At 36.8% G+C, this 20957-nt stretch overlaps 1 pseudogene; it reads left to right on the plus strand.

Moving 5' to 3' along the window:
- The first annotated feature begins 656 nt into the window (after nt 1–656).
- Nucleotides 657–19837, plus strand: LOC109055790 (annotated as a pseudogene).
- The last annotated feature ends 1120 nt before the right edge of the window (nt 19838–20957 follow it).

The raw sequence follows: 20957 nt of genomic DNA on the forward strand, positions 1-20957 counted from the left end.
AATTTCCAAACATTAATGTGTTATAACGTGCCTTGGTAAGTGGCGTAAAAAAAATGGCTTTCACGCACTAAGATAAAATTAGAGCACTAAACAGATTACATCATGTCAGGCTGACAAATGAAAAACTAACCTGCTATATATTTAGCAGCTCAGAATCTTAATGATCATTCAGCGCCTGGTGTTGTAGACCAGCGAGAGAAATGGCGGCGTGTTTTGTTGGCTGTAAAAACAGCTTCTCAATTTTTCAATCCGTCATTCTGCTCTATTAGCAAGCCTAACACAATTAGTTATGAATATGCAGTAAGATAACATGCAAATTGTTCCCTCCCGATTGCCCCTAGGCAGTGGTCTTTGCCTCTCTAAACTCAATTCTTTCTACATCATTACAGAGGCATGGCATTAATTAATCAGAAAACAGGGGGAACAAAAAAAAAACACCTTGGCCCCAATTGCCTGCCGCTGGCTCTGGTAACCAATCGGCAACTGTTAACCGGAGTGTGATGATGGTAGCGGGCAGCGTTAACCAAGCTTTTCCCCAGCACCTTCCCATTTCTGTCACTTGTAGACATCTCCCCTGGGTAATGTTAGACACTGCATTTGAGCCTGCCTGAACAATTAACCCTTCTGTTAATTAGAAGGAAATGTCAGACGCACAGATGGCACAAGCTGGCACCCAGCCATCCCGCCAACTGACGCTGAAAGAGGCTTCCCTGCTGCTGACAGCTGCTCTCTCGTATCCCAAACCAGCAGATGTCAAAACCCTCCAGCTGGGGAGGTCTGACGGGGGGTTTTGAAGGAGGAAGGCGGCATAAGGAGGGATTGTTCCACTCCCTAAGAGTGATAGCACTTTACAGCCATAGGATCTGTTGCTTAGGATCAAAACATCTGCCAGAAATCCATTAAAAATGTGTCTCTGACCAAAATATTTTTTCCCCACATTTTTTCATTTAATATGCATTAAAAACCTGCTTCCGATTGCCACCAGAAAAAAAAAAAAAATAAAATTAAAACATTTATATAAATAAAACTATAAAATATATATATTTTAAATATTGTTACATTCATTTAAAAAATATAATAAATGTATATATATATATTCCTTTTCAGGAGTGAAGATCAATAGGAGTTTCCAGATGGTTTATTTTCCAAATTTAAAAAAATGGACAACCCCCAAAAAATCTTTTACACTTGGTTGAGGTCAGTGATCAGCAGAAAACAACTGTAGTGGAACTGCTTTCTGGAATGCAAATACGGGGCGAACAGGAGGGCTGAGCAAGGCAAGGCAGATGATTGGCTGGATTGTTAGCGACAGTGGGCCCGGAGCTCTCATGTCCCTTGCACCCAGCAACAGTGTAGTAATATTGATTTGTTTGTGCTTCCCTGAGAGTTAAGCGGAGAAGACGCGAACCTGGAAAAAGTCAATGCAAGAAAAAAAAATTTTGGTCCGCCCCCAATTCTCAAGTCCTCTGAAAAGTGAAATTTCACTCTTTCAAAAAGCAATGATACTTCTGCTTCTTGAGGAAAATGGACAAGGACAAAAATAAATAAATAAAAATAAAGATAATATTACCTTTGCAACATTTACCTGTGTTCTGTCATAATTAGAAATATAACATTATTGTAAATCACAATAATAACAACAATAATAATAATAATAGCTAGTATTACTTTTACAACTCGGTCCAAAAGAACATTATATATATATATAATATTATATATATATATATTCTATATATATATATATATACTTATATATATATATACTACTATATATATTATATATCTTTGAGTATATATATCATTTTTTTATTACTGTCATATATCTTTTTATATGCTAATCAATGCAGCCGTAATCTTTTAATCGGTTTATTATGGAACAAATTCAAGTTTGCATACATGAAAATCCTCTCTTATTTTAAAAGACTATTATTCTACATGAGAGTTTAGGCAGCGCTGGTTTACATAACTGAATAACCTCAGCTGGAGATTATGAAAAATGTCAAAATGATGAGAAGCCTTCTTAAAGAGAGACAGAGTCTAGAGAGAGAAGAAACGAAAGGGGAGCTACGCATTAATAATCACTCTTTTTCCTATTTTTGAGTTTATTCTCGTGACACTTAATATATAAATAAATTTATAATACATAAAGCAAATAGGGAAGAAAATGCCTCACCCACAATGATACTACCCTTGAGGATTATTTCAATCTGTTCCCTTTAAAAGCTGGTAGCAGGTTTGCTGCTTCATTTCCATTGTTTACATGAAACTAATTCCAGCACTACAGAGATACAAATATATATTATATATATATTCTATCTGATTTCTCTTTCCAGAGCCAGCTGTGAGTGAATAACTACACAGAAAGCAGCTGCCCATTCAGCCCCTGGCGACACTTTCCTGCCTGAAATCACTTATTTATACCATTAGAATTCCCACACCTCAGGTGAGAAGTGCTGGGTCGCCTCCCAAAAAATACTTTACTCATAAAAAGTTATGGAAACTTTTCTTAAAAATCATAGCAACAAAAAGTCAACACAAGGTCAATTTTAAAAGCTGTAAAAATGAGAATGTCACTAAAATGTACACTAATAATTGTAAGATTATTCTGCATGACCATATTCTAGTCTAGATCCCTAAACATAGCTACTACAACTACCTTGCTTACCAACAATAAACAACAAATTAGGAGTTTGAGGAAAAACTTTCCTGAATTACCGAAATGGTAATAATTTTTGTGCACCAAATCAAGCCTATTAGAATTAAAACTGGAGTAATGACTGCTGAAAATTCAGCTTTGCCATCACAGGAATAAATTACATATTAAAATATATTGAAACTGAAAAAAAAAGTTATTTTATATTGTAATAATATTTTTTTCAATCCTGTTTTTGTTGTGTTTTTGATCAAATAAGTGGAGTCAACAGTTTTTTTGTAAAAGAACAACTCTTTAACAAAACTTTAAAATTAAAAAGAAAAAAAAAACAGAAAAATAGAATTAAAAAAATCTTATTTAAAATAGTATATAAATTATAATAAAATAAAACTGTAAGAGCAATAATATGCTTATATACAATGCAATTTAACAAAAAATAATTTTGCAATAATTTAACAAATCCAAATTAAACAGACACACAAAGCAAAGGAATTACTAACAGGTAGGTAATGAACATTCAAGAGCAAACAATCTACAGAGATGCTGTCCAAATTCTGACTCTGTGACAAAACAAAGTTTCAAGCTCCTCTAACAATTACTATAGTCTTCCACAAATAACAAAACCAATAGTCATATCCCCACAGACAAACTAAGATCATCAGACTTAAATAACTGTTCTCCAAATTGAAACTGCAAGATAAAAAGAACGATTTTATGAAATGTAATTAGGATAATATTATTTGATCATACAACATTTTCCTCCATGGGATTTTGATCAAAACATTGACGTAACTGCTGCCATGAAGACACAGGGCGGCTCTGAATGATGCCTTTTGATGCAGACGTCCAAATCTGAGTCTCTTTCTCTAAATCTAGAGTATATGCCAGTCTTTGATTTGTGATTTACCAAAGAATAGCTCTTTGATTTCGGCTCTCGCTCACTCACCTCAACACAGCATACTCTCCACTTTAATAAGAAAGAAGAAAAATAAAACCCTAAGTTTTATTTAGAACAAATACCATCAGTTCAGAGCAAATCCAATCAATCCTTTTACAGCAAATACTGTAGTACAGCTGCGTGCTATGATCAAAATCTTTTTATGGTGTATTTACTGCATAGAATAATTTTGTATCAATGGTTTTTTTTTTTTTTTTTTTTTTTTTTTTTTGTAAATTGAATTTAAGATTATTCATTAAAATAAATAAATAATGATAAGTCTGGTATAAATGGCTGATTATATCTTAAATGGTGGCATATGGTACTGTATATAGTCAAAAAACATACCGCCCAGACATGAGTGACAGTACAAAAGCACCAACCTAACACAGCAGACAAACACTACATCTAATTAGTCTCTCCACACCATGCTTGGTGTTGTTTTGGAAAGCTGGGGTTTGACATTGGCCATGTAGGTGAAATATAGTGGTGTGTATTTGTGTGTGCGGGTGAAGGGTGCAGTGACAGGCATCATTCTTGGGAAAAGGAAATCAATGCTGATGTTAATTACTCACAGGTCAAGTCCCCAAACCACATGGCTCTTTCCCTCACTGACCCGTTTTAGCTTTCACTCCAACACTTGCAGACCTGCCCCTCACTCTGAGCTTAAAGGGATAGTTCATCCAAAAATGCTAATTCTGTCTTTACTCACTCACCCTCGTTTCAAATCTGTATGCATTTCTTTTTACCATCTAACACAAACTTTTTGAGGGAATTTCACACTTTTCCATTTAATGAAAGTGAATAATGTTTTCTCTCTCACACAACACACACACACACACACACACATTATTAATGTATCACAAAAGTGGTTCATAAAACTTGTGCTCTGTATTTCAAGTCTTCTGAAGTAATAGGACCTTTTTTTGTGGAAAAACATTCTAACTGGCAGAAGCAACAATTACATGGCAGAAGCAGCAACATCTGATTCACAAATGACTCATTTATTTTAGCTGGATCTTCCCAATGAATCAACTGATCAAATTCACAAAGCAAAAGATTCCGTTATCATTTACTCACCTTCATGACGTTCCAAACCTAATTTGAATTTCCTTTTATCATCTACTACAACCTCAAGGTGATTTTTGGAAGAATTTCCTGACCATACTTTTTCCTCATTTAATGAAACTGAATAGGGCTTCAAAAATTACCAAAAAACTAAAAAATAAAAATAAAAATACCAAAAAAAAATTCACAAATGTGGTGCTCTGTATTTAAATTCTACTGAAGTAATATAACAGTTTTGTGAGGAAAAACACCCTAAATTTTCTAGCGTTTTAATGAGAAAAGTACTGACATGAAATTTACAAACGAATCATTCTTTTCAGTTGGATCATCACAATGAATCAATGTAATCCAATCCACAAAACCAGACTGAATGAAATCAGACTGATCAAGTTTTCGAGTTCAACTTACTGACTTCAGAGAAGATTATGAACGAATAAAATTTTACATTTTGGTTTTGATGCTCACACTATTATACAGCTTCCAAAGATTTGGAAAGTAACATACAATCCAAATTAAACGTTTTGTCATTTTAAACTAGAGCTTGACTGGCTCAGAGTGCCAAGGATTTTCTTTAAAAATGTACATTTTATGGAAGAAATCATACCGGTTTGGAAAACATGAAGTTAAGTAAATGATAACAAAATTACATTTTTGGGTGATGTACTCTTTAAATTTACTTAAAAGTACATCCACACAAGCTGTCAACTTTCAATGACTTCCAGATAACTTGGCCACTGTTAACATCAAGTGCATTAGAGGAGCAAACATTGACACACTTGTTTTTTGGGGCCCAGTACTCAGAGACAAGGGTCAAGATACAGCCATTTAAAAGCAGGGTAATATTTTATGCATGATCCAGAGATGAAACTCTTTGCTATTATTTTGCTCTAATGCTTGGCTTTTTAGGTCAGCCAAGCCTCCTTTAATGCAGTCAACAAACAAGAAGGAACACTGATGGATCTTGTGCACTTTGTGAAAAAAATAAATAAATAAATACATAAAAACACTCAGAAGGTATTACCAATTATGCAGTATTGCTGCACGAGCAACAAATTTACCTCTGCAAACAACCCTGTTAAGAATTTCTCCACTATTCATAAGGGAAAAAGATTAAGGTGAAACTAGCTTTGCTCAGTGCACCTTGCAATTTTAAGTAGATTAATGTTAACAACAAAATGGAAACTGAGGGGAAAATTAGGTGAGCTGTGTGTGTGTGTGTGTGTCATATTTTTTTGTATCACCAAATGTGTGTGTGGCTGCATTTGAGGCTAATTAAGCAGAGAGACCTGAGCCGCGGGACAAGCTCGCTCATTGAAGGGTGTACGCTTGATATTATTGTTGAGTAAAGCAGGATTGGGCGTCCACACCAGCATGCATTGAGGGGAATTAAAACTGCGAGAGAGAAACAATAAAAGCATGCTGGAGGAGCAAGGCATGGAGCACTTGCTTAAAAGACTAAACGGAAGGGTGATCAGGAAGCTCAAGAGCCTCCCATTATGTGCTACAACTCAGAGAGAAAATCTTACTGGCCACCGTGAAGAGACAGTAACTGAAATTAAATTCCATACAGCCTCTCTCTTTGAGCCCCAGGAGGAATCACAGCTATATCGGTTGCTCGGAAAAGCCAAATTTGCTTTTCACAAGCGTTCTTGTTTAATTACGTTTAACTGTGTGATCGGACTGAGAAGGTGCTTATCAAGCCTTTTTTATTTGGCATTATTGTTCTTCCTGTCATTATTCTTCCAGACAGCAATACAATAAATGCAGTCAAAATGATATTTGGAGATCGATTGCAATTATTAATTTCCCTTTGACCCTTTTTTTTTTTTTTTTTAGAATTAACATCTTTACAGCTCCAAACTGCAAATACTATTATTCTCATATTAAGTCGTATCAATAACAACCAAAGATAACTTGACTTTTCGCGAATACTACAACTAATGAAAAGCATCTTAATTGCAACCAAGATCTTCTTTAACTGTGAATAAACTAAAAGACACGCAACAGTCTTTTCACACTTAAGCACAAAAGGACAGTAAAAATCAAATGGATTTACAAAGGCAGCATGCCACAGATGTAATTTCCTGCACAGGCAACATATACACTGCATTTCCTAGACATGACCCAAAAAAAAAAAACTAAATATAAATGTGTCTGTTTTAGCCATTCAGATAAATCAGAAGAGGCTGAAATTAAGAGAATAAAAAACATTAGCTGATTAAGAAACACTGGGGGGAAGCGGTGGGTCTAATTTAGTAGCAGGACTGAGTGTACTGAGAAAGGTCCTGTTTGTGATTTCGTCAATGCAGCTCTCAGCCTTTATGAAAAGCCATGCAATTTATGGTAATAAGCTTTTTGAAGGTTATGACCACAGTAAACTAATTTGTTAGAGGAATGGCAAAAGCTGGCACAAACACTACTCAATCATTAAAGCTTGTGTGGGAAAAAAAAAAAAACTATTAAAGTAATGGTCAACCACCGTGCAGAGAAAAAAAAAGTAAACAACACAAGCCTAGTAAGTCCGTACTGATATATAACAGGGCAAAACATGGATGTCGCATCACACAAATTACTTCTCAGGACCATTTTGAACATTAATACGGCTAAAATAAGGGCAGAAAGGAGTGGGAAAAGGCGTCAGATCCCAAACCAATGGCCAAAGCGGCGACGAAAAGAAAAATAACCAAGCTGACTGGCTGAAAATGGACCATCAAGGTTGCACCACTGACACCTTAGATTAATGCACGAATTTAGGTCAGCGGTAGCCCTTCCAATATACTGTACATTGGCTTGGCCTGCCTATGTCAGAAATAGTCAAGATTTTACATAGTTCTCTACCTTTTATTAGGGTTTTCATACTGTCGTACTGTGGTAGGGTGAAGGGAGATGTATCTGCCCTAAATGTGGCTTCCAAGAGCCAATAAAAAAGTAAAATCCCTTGGCGAACACAGAGGAAAAACAGATAACTAATGAAAGAGCAATAAGCTGTCGCTCAGTCTGATGCAATCACAACATATTGTTTGTGACCTTGATTCAAGAAGGTCTTTAATAATTGCAGACATGGCTGTCTCTGTAAAAATCAAAGAACACTTTCATAATATGCCGTTATTTGAATCTCATTCAACAAAGTGTCTGTACTAGAGCAGCTAATCTCCAGCATGAGGGTGCATGCAAAGATAGGTGATGGTGTCCAACGCCGTTTCTGACCTGATATATTAACAAAGGTTTACAAGGGCATTCAACTACATATGTTGGTTTGCCCTTATTGCTGACCTTACAATCCACTTAGTATCCTGTACTTGAATAATGCTGCCTTGGCTCCTCAGCGCAATTTATTCTAACTAATGACCATCACGAGCCAATAAATCAGCATTAGGTTCCTTTAAAGTGAGCTGGTAGCTCAGGCAGAGCACAGATAGAGACCGCAGTCTGATGCCTAACCCTGTATTGGCACCTCTATTGATTTTAATTAATCTAATTAGCTGATTATTTCAGAAATCAAACGGAGCATACATTCATTAGGCAGAGCTTTAACCTCAGTGATGCAGAATTACAGACGAATACGGTAATGAAGCTGATCAATTATCACTCAAAAGGAAAGTCATTAACAAACCGAATTAACATAACCTCCGACCAGTGACTGGGGGAGACCCTCCCCGAGCAGCTAGTCATCACTCCTGCCGATGCTGCTCGACGGGCTCAGGTTTACTGCAGCTATTGCCTGGAGGAGCTTCAATTAGTGCACACACCAGACAACTGCACCTTCTTCTGTGCTGTGATTTCACAAACTCACCTCTTCGAGTCTGAGCTCCTCTGCCAGTCCTTCCATCCCCTGTGTTTATCATCCAGCAAAACACACTAACAAAAGGAAGCAGAGTGTTATTATCCGCTAAAACCACAATGGGGTTGTGCTGAAACGGGCACACACCGACTCTTGTTATGACCAATGACGCCTCACGGGTACAGCTGGCGCAGAGGCTGACTTGTCACGGCTAAAGGTACAGCAGCAGGATCTTGGCATGGGCACATTGTACAGGAGACCATTCCAAACCTGTCAAGAACGAACCCCACACAGTAAAGGCATTTCAGATCGGCAGTTCTTAGTTGTCAAGTGTGTTGTTTTTTGTTTTGTTTTGTTTGTTTTTGCATCAGGTAGCAGAATTTAGCATGTCCAATTAGACATCAAGACAAACACAAAGATTATTAAATAAAAATTACATAATTATAAAAATATAAATTAATTTAAATAACCAATTTAATACATATAAATTAATAGGATTTTTTAAATAAATTAAATAATTAATATACTTTAAATAAATTTAATAAGGTTAAATGACACTTAAATTTGAATAATAATGAATAACACATTAAATAAATATAAATTAAAATTAATACATTAAAATTAATTAAATGTAGAGTAAATAAACAAAAAAATTAATTTAATTTAAAATACCCTTAAATGTAAATATTAATAAAAAAATGAAATAAATTCAAAATGTTAAATTTAAATAATAATAAATTAAATTAATGAATAACATAAAAAATATAATATAAAAAAAATCTAAAATAAATATTATAATTTCAATTTTAATTTCACTTAAATTTAAATAATAATAATAATAATAATACAATAAATACATATAAATGTATTAATTTGTTAAATTAAATAATAAAAAAATAATTAATGAAAATACATTAAAAATATATTACATTATAATAAATTTTTTAATTAATAATAATTTAAATTATTATTATTATTATTAAATGAATTGGATTGATTTATTTTATTATGCTTATATCATAATATTTTTTTTTTGTATTAAAGGGGTCATATAATGTTGCTAAAAAGAACATTATTTTGTGTGTTTGGTGTAATGAAATACACCACATACTGTACATTATTGTTTCTCCTCTATGCCGCGCCTTTCTGAAATGTCGATTTTTACAAACCTCATTGGTCTGAAAAGCAAGGTGTGTGCTGATTAGCCAGCTATCCAGTGCATTGTGACTGGCCAAATACCTCAAGCGTGTGACGGAAATCTTACGCCCCTCACTATACTGTGATGCTGTCTCCCGGCATGACCAGACAAAACTAATAAAACCCATTACAAACAAAGAATTTGTTGCATCCAGTGGGGACATAATTACTGATTATAATGACTTATACTGTCTTTTTACGCCAAAAGACGCACCATGTCTGCATATGTGATTGGAGAAATGGCAAACAACAAGCGCTATTCTACACTGCTCAAAACTCATTTGAATCATCAGTGGCAAATTCTTCAAATATAAAAAATTTACTTACATTCTGTGAGTCAGAACAGCCGGCGTTGTAGTCTATTCTTCCAGGATCAGGAAACAGTCCTCCATAAAATGCACTGCACACATCTGAATATTTGGGTCGAACTGTTCTGGAACAGTGTTGTCAATTCAACTTAACCATGATTTCTAGTCGTGTCATATTTTTGTAGGACCAAACAAAGTAGTTTTTTGCTTTCACAACGAAAACAAACACACAGCAAACGAAACACACAGCATCTCCACAACATGGCGGCGCTGCAACAACAATACTACTGCACGAATAAAAGTTACGCCGTCTTTCTTTGCGTGAACATTTGGGCGGCATTATGTAAATCTTCCCACATCGTGACATAGACCATGGGAATGTGTTAGACCAAGCTGTTTTTAGGGGGTGTGTGGTTGACTCTTAACTTTAATTTAAAGAATATCTCTTTGGATTTAAGACTTCAGTCTTTGCAACTTCACAGATCTTCTTTATGCACCAAGAGCTTGTAAACACTCCAAAAGAGAAAGGAAAAATTTAAATCGCATCATAAGACCTCTTTAACATTACCCAGAACTGCAAGCTGTCTGTCAAGTACTATTGGATGCACAGCCTTAAAAACAATAAAAAACAATGTTTTGTCTGCCTGTTAAAAATAAAAAATAGAAAACAATGTTTATATGCAAAATATGTACAAGCATCTGGTTATTTGCATTTTGTTTTTCTTTTTACTTATTTTCACTCACAAGACCTGCTGTACATGAAAATTTATCCTAACCTTCTACAACATTTCACTCATATTCTGCATTCACACCATGATGTGATAAATGGAAGAAGAGAGATGAAGAGGAGGAGGAGGCATATTATGCAGATCAAAGGCAGGGCTGTGGAGAGCAGAGCGGTTTGATTAGAATGAGGTTTGGAGGTGTTTTAGGATGGAGCAGGAGGAGGGAGCCGGGTCTCGTCGACTGCGGCCAGAGGGGCCCAGAGGAGCCCACGAGGTCCAAGTCGAACCCACTGAGTCGCATCAGTGTGGCAGTTGCTGGAAATGATGTCCCATGCCGGCGCTGCTGGATCAAAGCTCGGCTCCGTTGATCCCTCATGCCCAAAAGGCCACCCGTCAAGGTGAAGCCAGAATTAAAAATCCTGAGCTCAAGGGCAGAAAAATGAGTTTTTGAAAAAGGAATGAGGGGACCGTCCATGACTTCGGGTTGGGGTGAGGGAGAAAATAGAGAGCAAGTGAGTGAGCGAGAGAAAGAGGCAAGGGAATATAGGCATGTGACTCACATACAGGCCGAGCATGTGTTGAGTGCGATGGGATCACTTATTTGAGGTTTCTAATGTCAGTTTTCAGCTCCTGGAATCCTGGCTCGCAGACAGCTACTGTCCTCCTCCAGGCATGTCCGCTGATGGTCTAAATCCTGCCGAAATTACAAAGGAAACATTTCCAACCCCTCCACACTGCTGCAAATCCAATCTGTCTAAACTAACACTTTAGCTTGAGCTTTGATATAAGCTTTGAACATCCTGCTCCAGGTTGGAGACCTTTTGGCCATGAGCTAAGCTTATCAAAAGGTTGCTGGGGTTGATTAGGCTTATGTTGCACGCTGATAATTTCAAATAATTGCAAGTGCTCATGTGGATATGCTGTATCTGAAACCATTAAAAAAGAAAAACCACACTATGTGTGGGTGTGTTTTCAAACTACAAACTGAGCCTTTTGGAACATTCCTACTCAATCATGTCTACGCATAAAGTGATAGCAATAAGCAGTCATACTTTGAAAAGGCCATTTACTTTAAAACAATTATAAACCTATAAAATGGGTTAAATAAATCTGGTTATATATTGCAACCATTCAATCAGCCACAGTTGGAGCTCATATTAACCCAGATTCAAAGCATTCTTTACATTGCAAGAGGCAAATAAGCAGCTTTTAATGCTCCGAATCTTTTCAATTGCCAATTATGTACATTAGAACAATGGTTACTGCAGTCAAGGGACAACAGCATAATATGGCCTCTGGGATGGTAGAGAATGCAGTCCTTCATCTAATTCTGCTGATTCTCGAAAATATAGACAAATATAAATGGAGTTCATATGCTACCCCGGCATCAATATTGTGTGGGTCTAGGCTAATGAACTCCTCTGTAAGTAAACTGAGTAGCATGTACTGTTCTCTTCATTTTGGGTGTTTTTTGGAGATATAAGCTAATATTGACTTTAGTCTAAATATTAGCCAAATGCATGTTATTTGTTGCATGACACATAGACTTATAACCCAGCTACATTTAACCTAAATTATCAATCTTACTTCTGTCAGGGAGAATGGCTTTAAACTAGGTTAGGTTCAGTGGCACCAATGACCCTAACAGGGGAAGGTGAATAATTTACAATACATACTGATGAATTATTAAAATATCTATTAGCAGGGCACATACTAAATAGCAGTTGAGTGCATATTGAGGAAGGTATGCAATTGTTCACCTAGAGAGTTACAGATCATGTTGTGCCCTATTATTTGCAGAAATTATTAGTAATCTTAAATGTGAACTTACTGTGTGTCTCTTCTGGGAAAAGCAGCTGTCCTTACATACAAGTATAACACGCGAGCAATGGTGAATTATTGAATTCAAACTTTTTGAACAATAACACAATATGTGAATCCATCAATGGTGAAGAATGCCACAAAGAGATTTCAAATTATCGTCACAAAAACCTGCAAACCTTGAGACATTGTAAAAAGGCCATATTGAGAGTGTGAATACTGTCCCTATACACAATAGCCTATTCAACATCTTTTTTTTAAAGAAATAATTAAGAAAAGAAAAGGAAAAACCTGGTATACCTTCCAGAGGAACAGATTCTATTAACAGCTCTAGAACTTTTGGGGTGTTTATGTTGGTGTCAGATTTGTTGTAGTTCAGTTCCTCTCTTGTATCAACTATACTTGCACTCGTATATATACATACGACACACACCCACACACACTCACCACACACACAACACACAAACACACACAACACACACACCAAATGTAAAAACATACAACGCAGCGAAAGGTACATTTACGGTGAAACCGTGCTGTACTATAGCGTCAAAATGCTCATTTGTATGAGCGTTTCACTTTTTTTCCCTTTTCTCTCTCTTAAAAATCTACGTGCTTGAATTGCATGCTACTCATTAGAGCCCGCCCCTGTTTGATAGCGATTGGTTTTAAAAACCATGTTTGTAGAACAACGCTATCGATTTTTGATTGGGCGGTTCACTGTCAGACGTCATGAAGACTTGCGTGAAGCAACGCCTCTCCCACATGCATAGCGCGATGCGATTCATGTTTGCCTCGCTCAATCAGATATTGCGATTGGATGCATGTGATCTAGGGTGCAGAGAAAATTGCAATTTTGCAATTGGCTCATCTGTTTCAAGGAGGGGTTAACCGAGATAACCCGGAAAAGGAGGAAGAACAGCGCCTCAGTTCCGAGTCCGATCGTGGACTTATCATGGGTAATTATGCTAAATTTATTTGCTCATGTCAAATCTCAGTTAACCCACGACGTTGTGAGGAAAAACATTCTGTGTCAAGTTTGCATTTAGTTTTGTGACAGGACAGAGCATGAGAGCATGTCTCCCCAGTCAATCTAACTTAGATTCGTGCGTTTTAAGCATACACGAATTCGATTTGCAGGGTCGACAAAAAACTGTTTTAATATAATATTGTTTATATTAACATTAGCATTCTTGCTATTAAAACCAAGTTGCATTAGATCTCATCACTTTTATGTTGCTTAAAAAATAATAATAAAACAGTAACAACAACAACATTATATATATATATAGTGATATATATATATATCTAGATATATATATATATATATATATATTAGATATATAGTAAATCTATTTATTACAAAACTAAAATTCTGTTATTAAAATGAATGGTCACCTTTTCAGATCATTAGGTCAACAACAAATCCTTAAACATTCACAAGCTCACAGATCCTTTGTGTTTTCCAGTCTTTTTCCAGCTTCATTTATATTTGGACTGACCACCATGTCGTTGTGATGTCAGAGTGGGGTTCGTAGTTGTTTACTTTGTAATGAGTTTTGTTAATTTTCACCATTTTTGATGACCCATTCAGGTCTATTTGCACGCTGTTAGATCAGAGATGGATACTCACGTAAGCATGGAGGCATTGCCTCCAATTAAACAACATGACTTTTTGTCTGTATTAGCACTTTGGTTATCGTTTTTTTTTTTTTCTCTCTCAAATTATCAAGGTAAAAGATTACACAGGTTACTTGGCATTAGCTACCAATGTCATTAATAATAATAATAATAATAATAATAATAATAATTTATATGAAATAATAAATAAATAAATACTTACACTGTAATAAGGACAAATTAAAATAAAGTGTAACTGCACTTTATTTTACAGTCCTGTTCCTCATGTACATGCTATGTACTTATTATAGTAATTCTCTAACTGGGTAATAACTAGCTACTAACCGTGAACCTAATCTTAACCCATGTAGTTACCTTATATTACCCAGTACTTAGGCAAGTACACTGTAAATACATGCAAGTGCACATACTATAAATAAAGTGCAACCATTATACACTGAAAAAAAAAAAAAAAAAAAAACAATATAGTAATAATAATAATCTGTAGAAAAATGGACAATGTCCTAGCAGAAAATTACTGGTTCAGTTTTCATTAAGTTTACGGGCATTTCTTTCAACACTAAAACACATCACTATGCAAAACACCTGTGAAAAATCAATATGGAAAATGAATTCATATTAACACAGCAAGATTATAGGATTGTATTCGTAACTACTTTAGAGTGTAAATTTTTAGATTACCGAATTTAGAGTGAATCAGAAAATGCCGTCATTGGTACAGAATTAGGACATCTGATTGCTGTGATTTGATTGAGCTCTAAGTGGCCCCATAGCACAGCCTTAACATAACTGAATGGAGTTACAGTCAGACTGCAGTATGATCTCAGCCCAGGCAAAAGGTTTGCCTATAGATTTGTGCCAGTGTTGCATTTAAATGGATTAAAATTTTAAAAAGCACACTATATTTGGGGTTGTTTTGCAGATGTGTTTGAAGCTGAGCTTGAGTCTTCTTCCATCTGTGGACCACAAAATGTTTAACCAGAGCGTTGCTGCTTCCATAGTATACAGGGGAGCCTTTTATTATTACATTAATATGGCCTTGCAAGCCACTCTGGATGGGGGTGAGAAGAAAAACAATCGCCTGTACATAACACATGACTTTAAGGGCATTTGGGTTTGTGTTTGTGGTATCATGGAATAAGGATGGTGTTTTTGCACGTGCTGCTTCTAATATTTTCTTCGTCTTTTTTTTTTAAATAGAACAAAGTGGTATTCATAAAAAGATGAAATCTTTTTATTCCAAATACGTCATCTCATAAAGGTGATAAAAAATTACAAGACCAAATGTACTGATGAAACGGAGATCCTTTATGTGGACACAGCAAAGCCCGACTGCCCTCTGTACACCATAATATGCCAAGCTTCACCCATTTTCTCATTTATTAACTGTTCTCTTCAGTCGTTCCTGCTGCCTCAGCCTTTAAATGTTTCATGAGTTTTTTTAAGCAGTTTTTTTTCTGCCTCCATCTGTACATAAGGCTTTTAAAGCACTTCCACCTTTATACTCACCAAATCAATTAATATTTTATTTTAATTTTGGCAAACAATTTACAGCTTTGTGCAAACCAGATTTAGCAAAGCTATTTTTTGTGTCAGACCTAGTTGCTATTTTCTTAGACGTTAAGTTTGTTAGATCGGGCTCTCTTGCTATTCATTTGGTATTTAGAGAAATGGGGCAGTCTGATGAGGACATTAGGACCAGACCTTGAACCCCAAGAGCTTTTGCAGACATTCATATTTTTGATACTGACGTAGAACAATTAGAACGGTCACAGGACGGGGATTTTTAGCAGTGCTGTAATCCCATTTCAGGATGACAGCACCTTTAAAATTCAGAAACTGACAGACCATCAGTGGTTCATAATGAAAGAGATACTTCTGGGACAGAGTTAAAAGTTAAATGCAAACAAGGAGACTTGCTAATGTTGGTCTCCAGCTGAAAATGGCGCCGGAGCTCTGTAACCTTAATCACTCAAATGATTATAGTGAGCAAAAGATTTTTTGACTGAGTGACACCTCTTCTGCCACTGGAAAAATACAACGAAGGTTTACCCGGGTAAAAGCAAAAAGGATAATAAAACCCCTCTGGCATGTGGGATTTTATTTTTATAAAAGGCACTGAAATATTTAGCAAATGCATATATATATATATATATATATATATAATTCATCAAATATAATGTAAGATACATTTTTCAAATGTTTGGGGTCAGTAAAATGGATTTTTTTAAGAAAATTAATACTTTTATCGAGGGTGCATTAAATTGATCAAAACGGACAGAAAATGCATTTATATTTTAATAATTTTTCATTTTAACAAATGCTCTTACGGTTTTTATTTATCAAAGAATCCTGAAAAACAATGCATCAAACATCGTTTCAATAAAAATAGGGTACGCAGCACAACTATTTTAACAAAAATATTTCTTGGAGCCAAATCAGCATATTAGAATGATTTCTGAAGGACCATGTGACACTGAAGACTGGCTATATATAAGTAATGGCTATAAAAATTAAGTGTTGCCATCACAGGAAAATTTTTTTTTTTCAAATATATTAAAATTGAAACTTATTTTAAATTGTAATAATATTTCACAGTATTACTATTTTACTGTATTTTGACAACATTTTACAAACATGACACTAAACTATTGAATAATATAATATAATATAATATAATATAATATAATATAATATAATATAATATAATAAGCTAAAACTATAGCAATGTAAATATATGTTTTTATTTAAATAAACAGACATTAGATCTTCTCTGACTTGCTCCAAAGATGCAAAGGCTGACAGAATATCAAAAGCAAGGTCAAATAACCACAGGATTCCTAAAAATCTCTGGATTCCCAAATTGTCCGTCATATTGCTGCAGGAATATCATGGACTACCACCTTGTAATGCTAAGCCCAAGGTTGACCCTCTGTGACCCCGCTTGATCAGTTGCAGAACTTGCTTCCAGTGGGCTGCCTCAGTGAGAACATGTTTTAATAGCCCGTGCTGGTGTCAGGCCATTTGTCATTTAAGACTGCTGTCAGGACCTTGCAACTTGGCTGATATAAACCTTATATGCGTGTTGCCCCATACATTTTGTAGCCTGAAGATGGGCTCCATTTTCTAGAAAATTCAACTGTAATTGCACTAAGGTCATAAATAAACAGAGCGGTCATATTGATTGACCTATATATAGCTAATGAGAAAGTCACAGTTGTACATAATATAGTGTGTCCCAGTTGTTTATTCAGACTACTAATCTTAGATAGGCGCACATTTTTCAGTTTGGCTTATTTTGTCACAAGTAGTGACACTGCAAAGTGTATGAACCACTGCGCTCCATGTAGGGCCAGGTCTTTCAGGTTACATAGAGGTAACGCAGCCATTGATTGTGAATGAATTTGGCCGATTACATAAGAAGCATAGATTTTCAAATTTCCGTTTAAAGCCCTGTACATTCAAAATGCTTAATTTTTTATGGCAGTTCACATTGACAAAAGTGTCTAGTTGTTATATGGCAAACTTTGGCACGAGCTTAGCGGCCCTCCTGAGTCTGAGGCCCGAACGTGTTCGGGAAATAGTAATCCTGATATTGAGAGCAGTCCTATACAGATAGAGTTACTTGCCCGCAGCTAACATCTATGTGATCCTCTAAATCATAATTACATTACTATTGACAGGCCCATTGACAATAGTCACATTTACTATTGATAGGTTGCTGTCCATATTATGTTTCTCAACATAAAACATATTCAATCATAACTTGTAAGAGGCTCAATAAAGCCTATGACGAGAACATTGAAAATCTGTATCCCCAGAAGTGGCCTGCTGCCATGATTTGTCTCGCCTGAGGCCAGAGTGCCGCTGAGCAGTGAAGGATTTTTTCCTTACCTTAGAAACTATTGAGCTGGTCTGTAAGTGACCGCACATATGAAACATAATCTGGGGCCGAAAAAGGGAAGTTGAATTGACTGATTATACAATAAACCTAACTACAGTTGTATCCAACATCTGTCTAGAAAGCAGATAATTTTTCACCTGATCACCTGCGATTACTGACAACATCTTGCATCCTTTTGTCAGATTGTCCCAATTTCATGTTTTCAGGATTCCACCGGTAACAGCTAGGTGCAAGCGGTTTTAGGCACGGACAGATGAACCTGACCTGAGTATTGAACAAAAAACGGTACTTACCTTAAAGATTTGGAGAGATGCTTCATGCAATTTTCATGGGAAAGCATTTATTTCAGATATTGTCCAAATCCAGTGTCCTAAGCTAAGAGGTGGTCACCACAACAGCTTCCTGGCTCTCATTTTTTAACCATCACATTTAAAGAGATAAACTCAGCCCGACATAACAAACACATTCCATGAAAAATTGCCAAACGTCAGCAGTTCTTAGGTCCCTTATAAAAGCCGTCAAAGTAAAATAGTTCCACATAGCGGATCTTTACTGCCCTTTCCAGCCTGTGCTGTTGGGATAATCTCCTGTGATGTGATTTGGTCCTCAGACTGAATCTCGAGAAGGAACAGCATAAGACTTCCTGTGGCCTCTGCCCTGCACAGCTTAAAGGGAATTTAGGATGGGGGTTTACATGTGAAAAGTGATTTCACAACTCAAATGCAAAAAATGCATAACGCATTTGCTTCTTCTGCTTATAGCTGGAGCTGGACGGGTGACAAGCCATTCGCCAAGGCCGGCCCAAGCCCTTTATCTCGTGTTTTGAGAATCAGTCCAGGTCTGGACTTCTTTTGAACTGGATGGTTGCACTGGAACAGCTTGTTTGGTCACAGTTCACCCAATGCTTCCAGCATTTCAAGCCTGGGCTCTTAACCCCTGTGGAACCAGAACTCAAAGGCCCTTCTCCAACTCCTCTTGTGGAGGTTCACCATCTTCTCTAACAGTGCCACCGTTGGCCAATCACTGCTCAACATCCGGTACAAAAACTCTCTTATCCCAGGACAGAAGTAACCGTCCCATGATTCGGCCACAAAAATTCTGGTTTTCTTCTGCTGACAGTCGGCGGCGAAAAGTGGTTGAGAGAGCGCTCCCATAGCTTGTTCCTCAACCACCCTGCAGAATCCAACGCCCACAAGGCCCGAAAGGTACTCAGCATCTTGATGGGGCCTTACCAAAGTGGCCAGCCTGGTCAACTTCCTACGGTTCCTCCAAGAGGAACCTATCCAACACTTACTCGAAAGAATTGAATTGTGGGAGTGCAGCCAGTCTTCAGAGTCGACCCCAAGGACCACGAGGCATCAACTTCCATGTTCTTGAACCGGGAGCTGTTGTGGCATGGCTTTGCTGAGTTTTCTATATCTTTCTGCTGCCTCTCATAAACATGTGGAAGCTAAAGGCCAGTATTGCCACTCTGTTCTCCCCTCTGAACGAACTGAGAGGAATGGAAGGTTCGTAGGAGACCTACTGCACCGAGTGCGCCGTCTGTGGGGAGTGGCCCACAATGCCCCATTCAGTCGGCTGCAACCACGTGTTCTGCTACTACTGCCTCAAGAGCCACACGATCGCTAACATCTGCTTTACCTGCCCCAAATGTGGCACAGAGACTGGAACGATAGAGCCAGTCAGGCTTCATGTAGGAACAGAGTTGCATCAGACTTCTGATTGAGTTGAGATACACATACAGCAGGAGAACTTGAGACCAAGTTTAACATCTGAGTCTATCACAGAGATTGGTTGATGAAGGTATATGGCTTTGTACCCTTCTTCTGAAATGAGAAAAAAATTCATTTGTTGCCATGAAATATGCAGAATTTTGTACAAAGAGACAAACTTGATGTAAAATTCTAAAAAAACATAATTTGTGTCACTAATTTATTCACCCTCATTAAAGTTTGATAGAAACTGTGTATCAGAGGTCCACTTTTCTGCATTCTTGGATTGAGCACTGAGCAAATGAATAAACATCAAAACAAGCCTTTGCTCAACTGCCTGCACGATCCAATTCCCCTCATCCCCTGTGAAGCGAGAAATTTGCACAAGATCAAGGAGAGGCCATGATAGCGACCAGGGGTAGTTGGATTGGATGCAGATTGACAGACATCCCATCATAATCTCCATGGCCCTTCTTAATACGGCAGTAAACTGTAACAAACCAGAGTAGAACCGATGCAAGTTTCGGGCATATTATGCTCTAAGCCTAATAATGACTGCAAATAGGGTATTTATTCTTCTGATAATTCTTTTCAGTGAGCCATGCCTCATGCCAAACACATCCAAATGGACTCAGACCTGCTCGAAACTCGCGGCCCCCCCAGACACTCACCTTGCTTTAAGTTGCCATTTGTGAAGGCAATGAGTCACTTCTCTGGCGAGGAGTCTAGCAGTTTGCTAGATTTTGTCTTTTTTTTTTTTTTTTTTTGTTAACGCTGCTCTCAAGTTCACTATGACCAAGATTGAAAATTGGGAACATGGCATACTGGTTCTGCCCTCATGTGGGTTCATTGACGTTATTATGCATATGGTCAAATAAACGGGACCACCAAGACGTCTAGCTCTAACTATGTCCAGAACTATTCAAGGTTTACTTGTGTACTAGGTTAACGATGTTCAAAAGATATTTAATGGTGCCACAGCATATGGTTATACCCTCTGTTTTGTTTCATGGGATTAAAGGAATTTGCCACCACTGTTCTGGAAATGTTCTGTAATGGTTGCCTATTTACAATATACACAACATATGGTTCTGGTGTTTTTCACATTGAGTGGGTCCAGGGGACATCTGTCCTTTAAAATGCATTTGTTTAAAGACTTACAAGAGCATCCAAATAAAATCTTGTAAAAACACTATGACGAGACACAGTA

This window comes from Cyprinus carpio, chromosome A24 (genome assembly GCF_018340385.1).
Source record: "Cyprinus carpio isolate SPL01 chromosome A24, ASM1834038v1, whole genome shotgun sequence".
Classification (NCBI taxonomy): domain Eukaryota; kingdom Metazoa; phylum Chordata; class Actinopteri; order Cypriniformes; family Cyprinidae; genus Cyprinus; species Cyprinus carpio.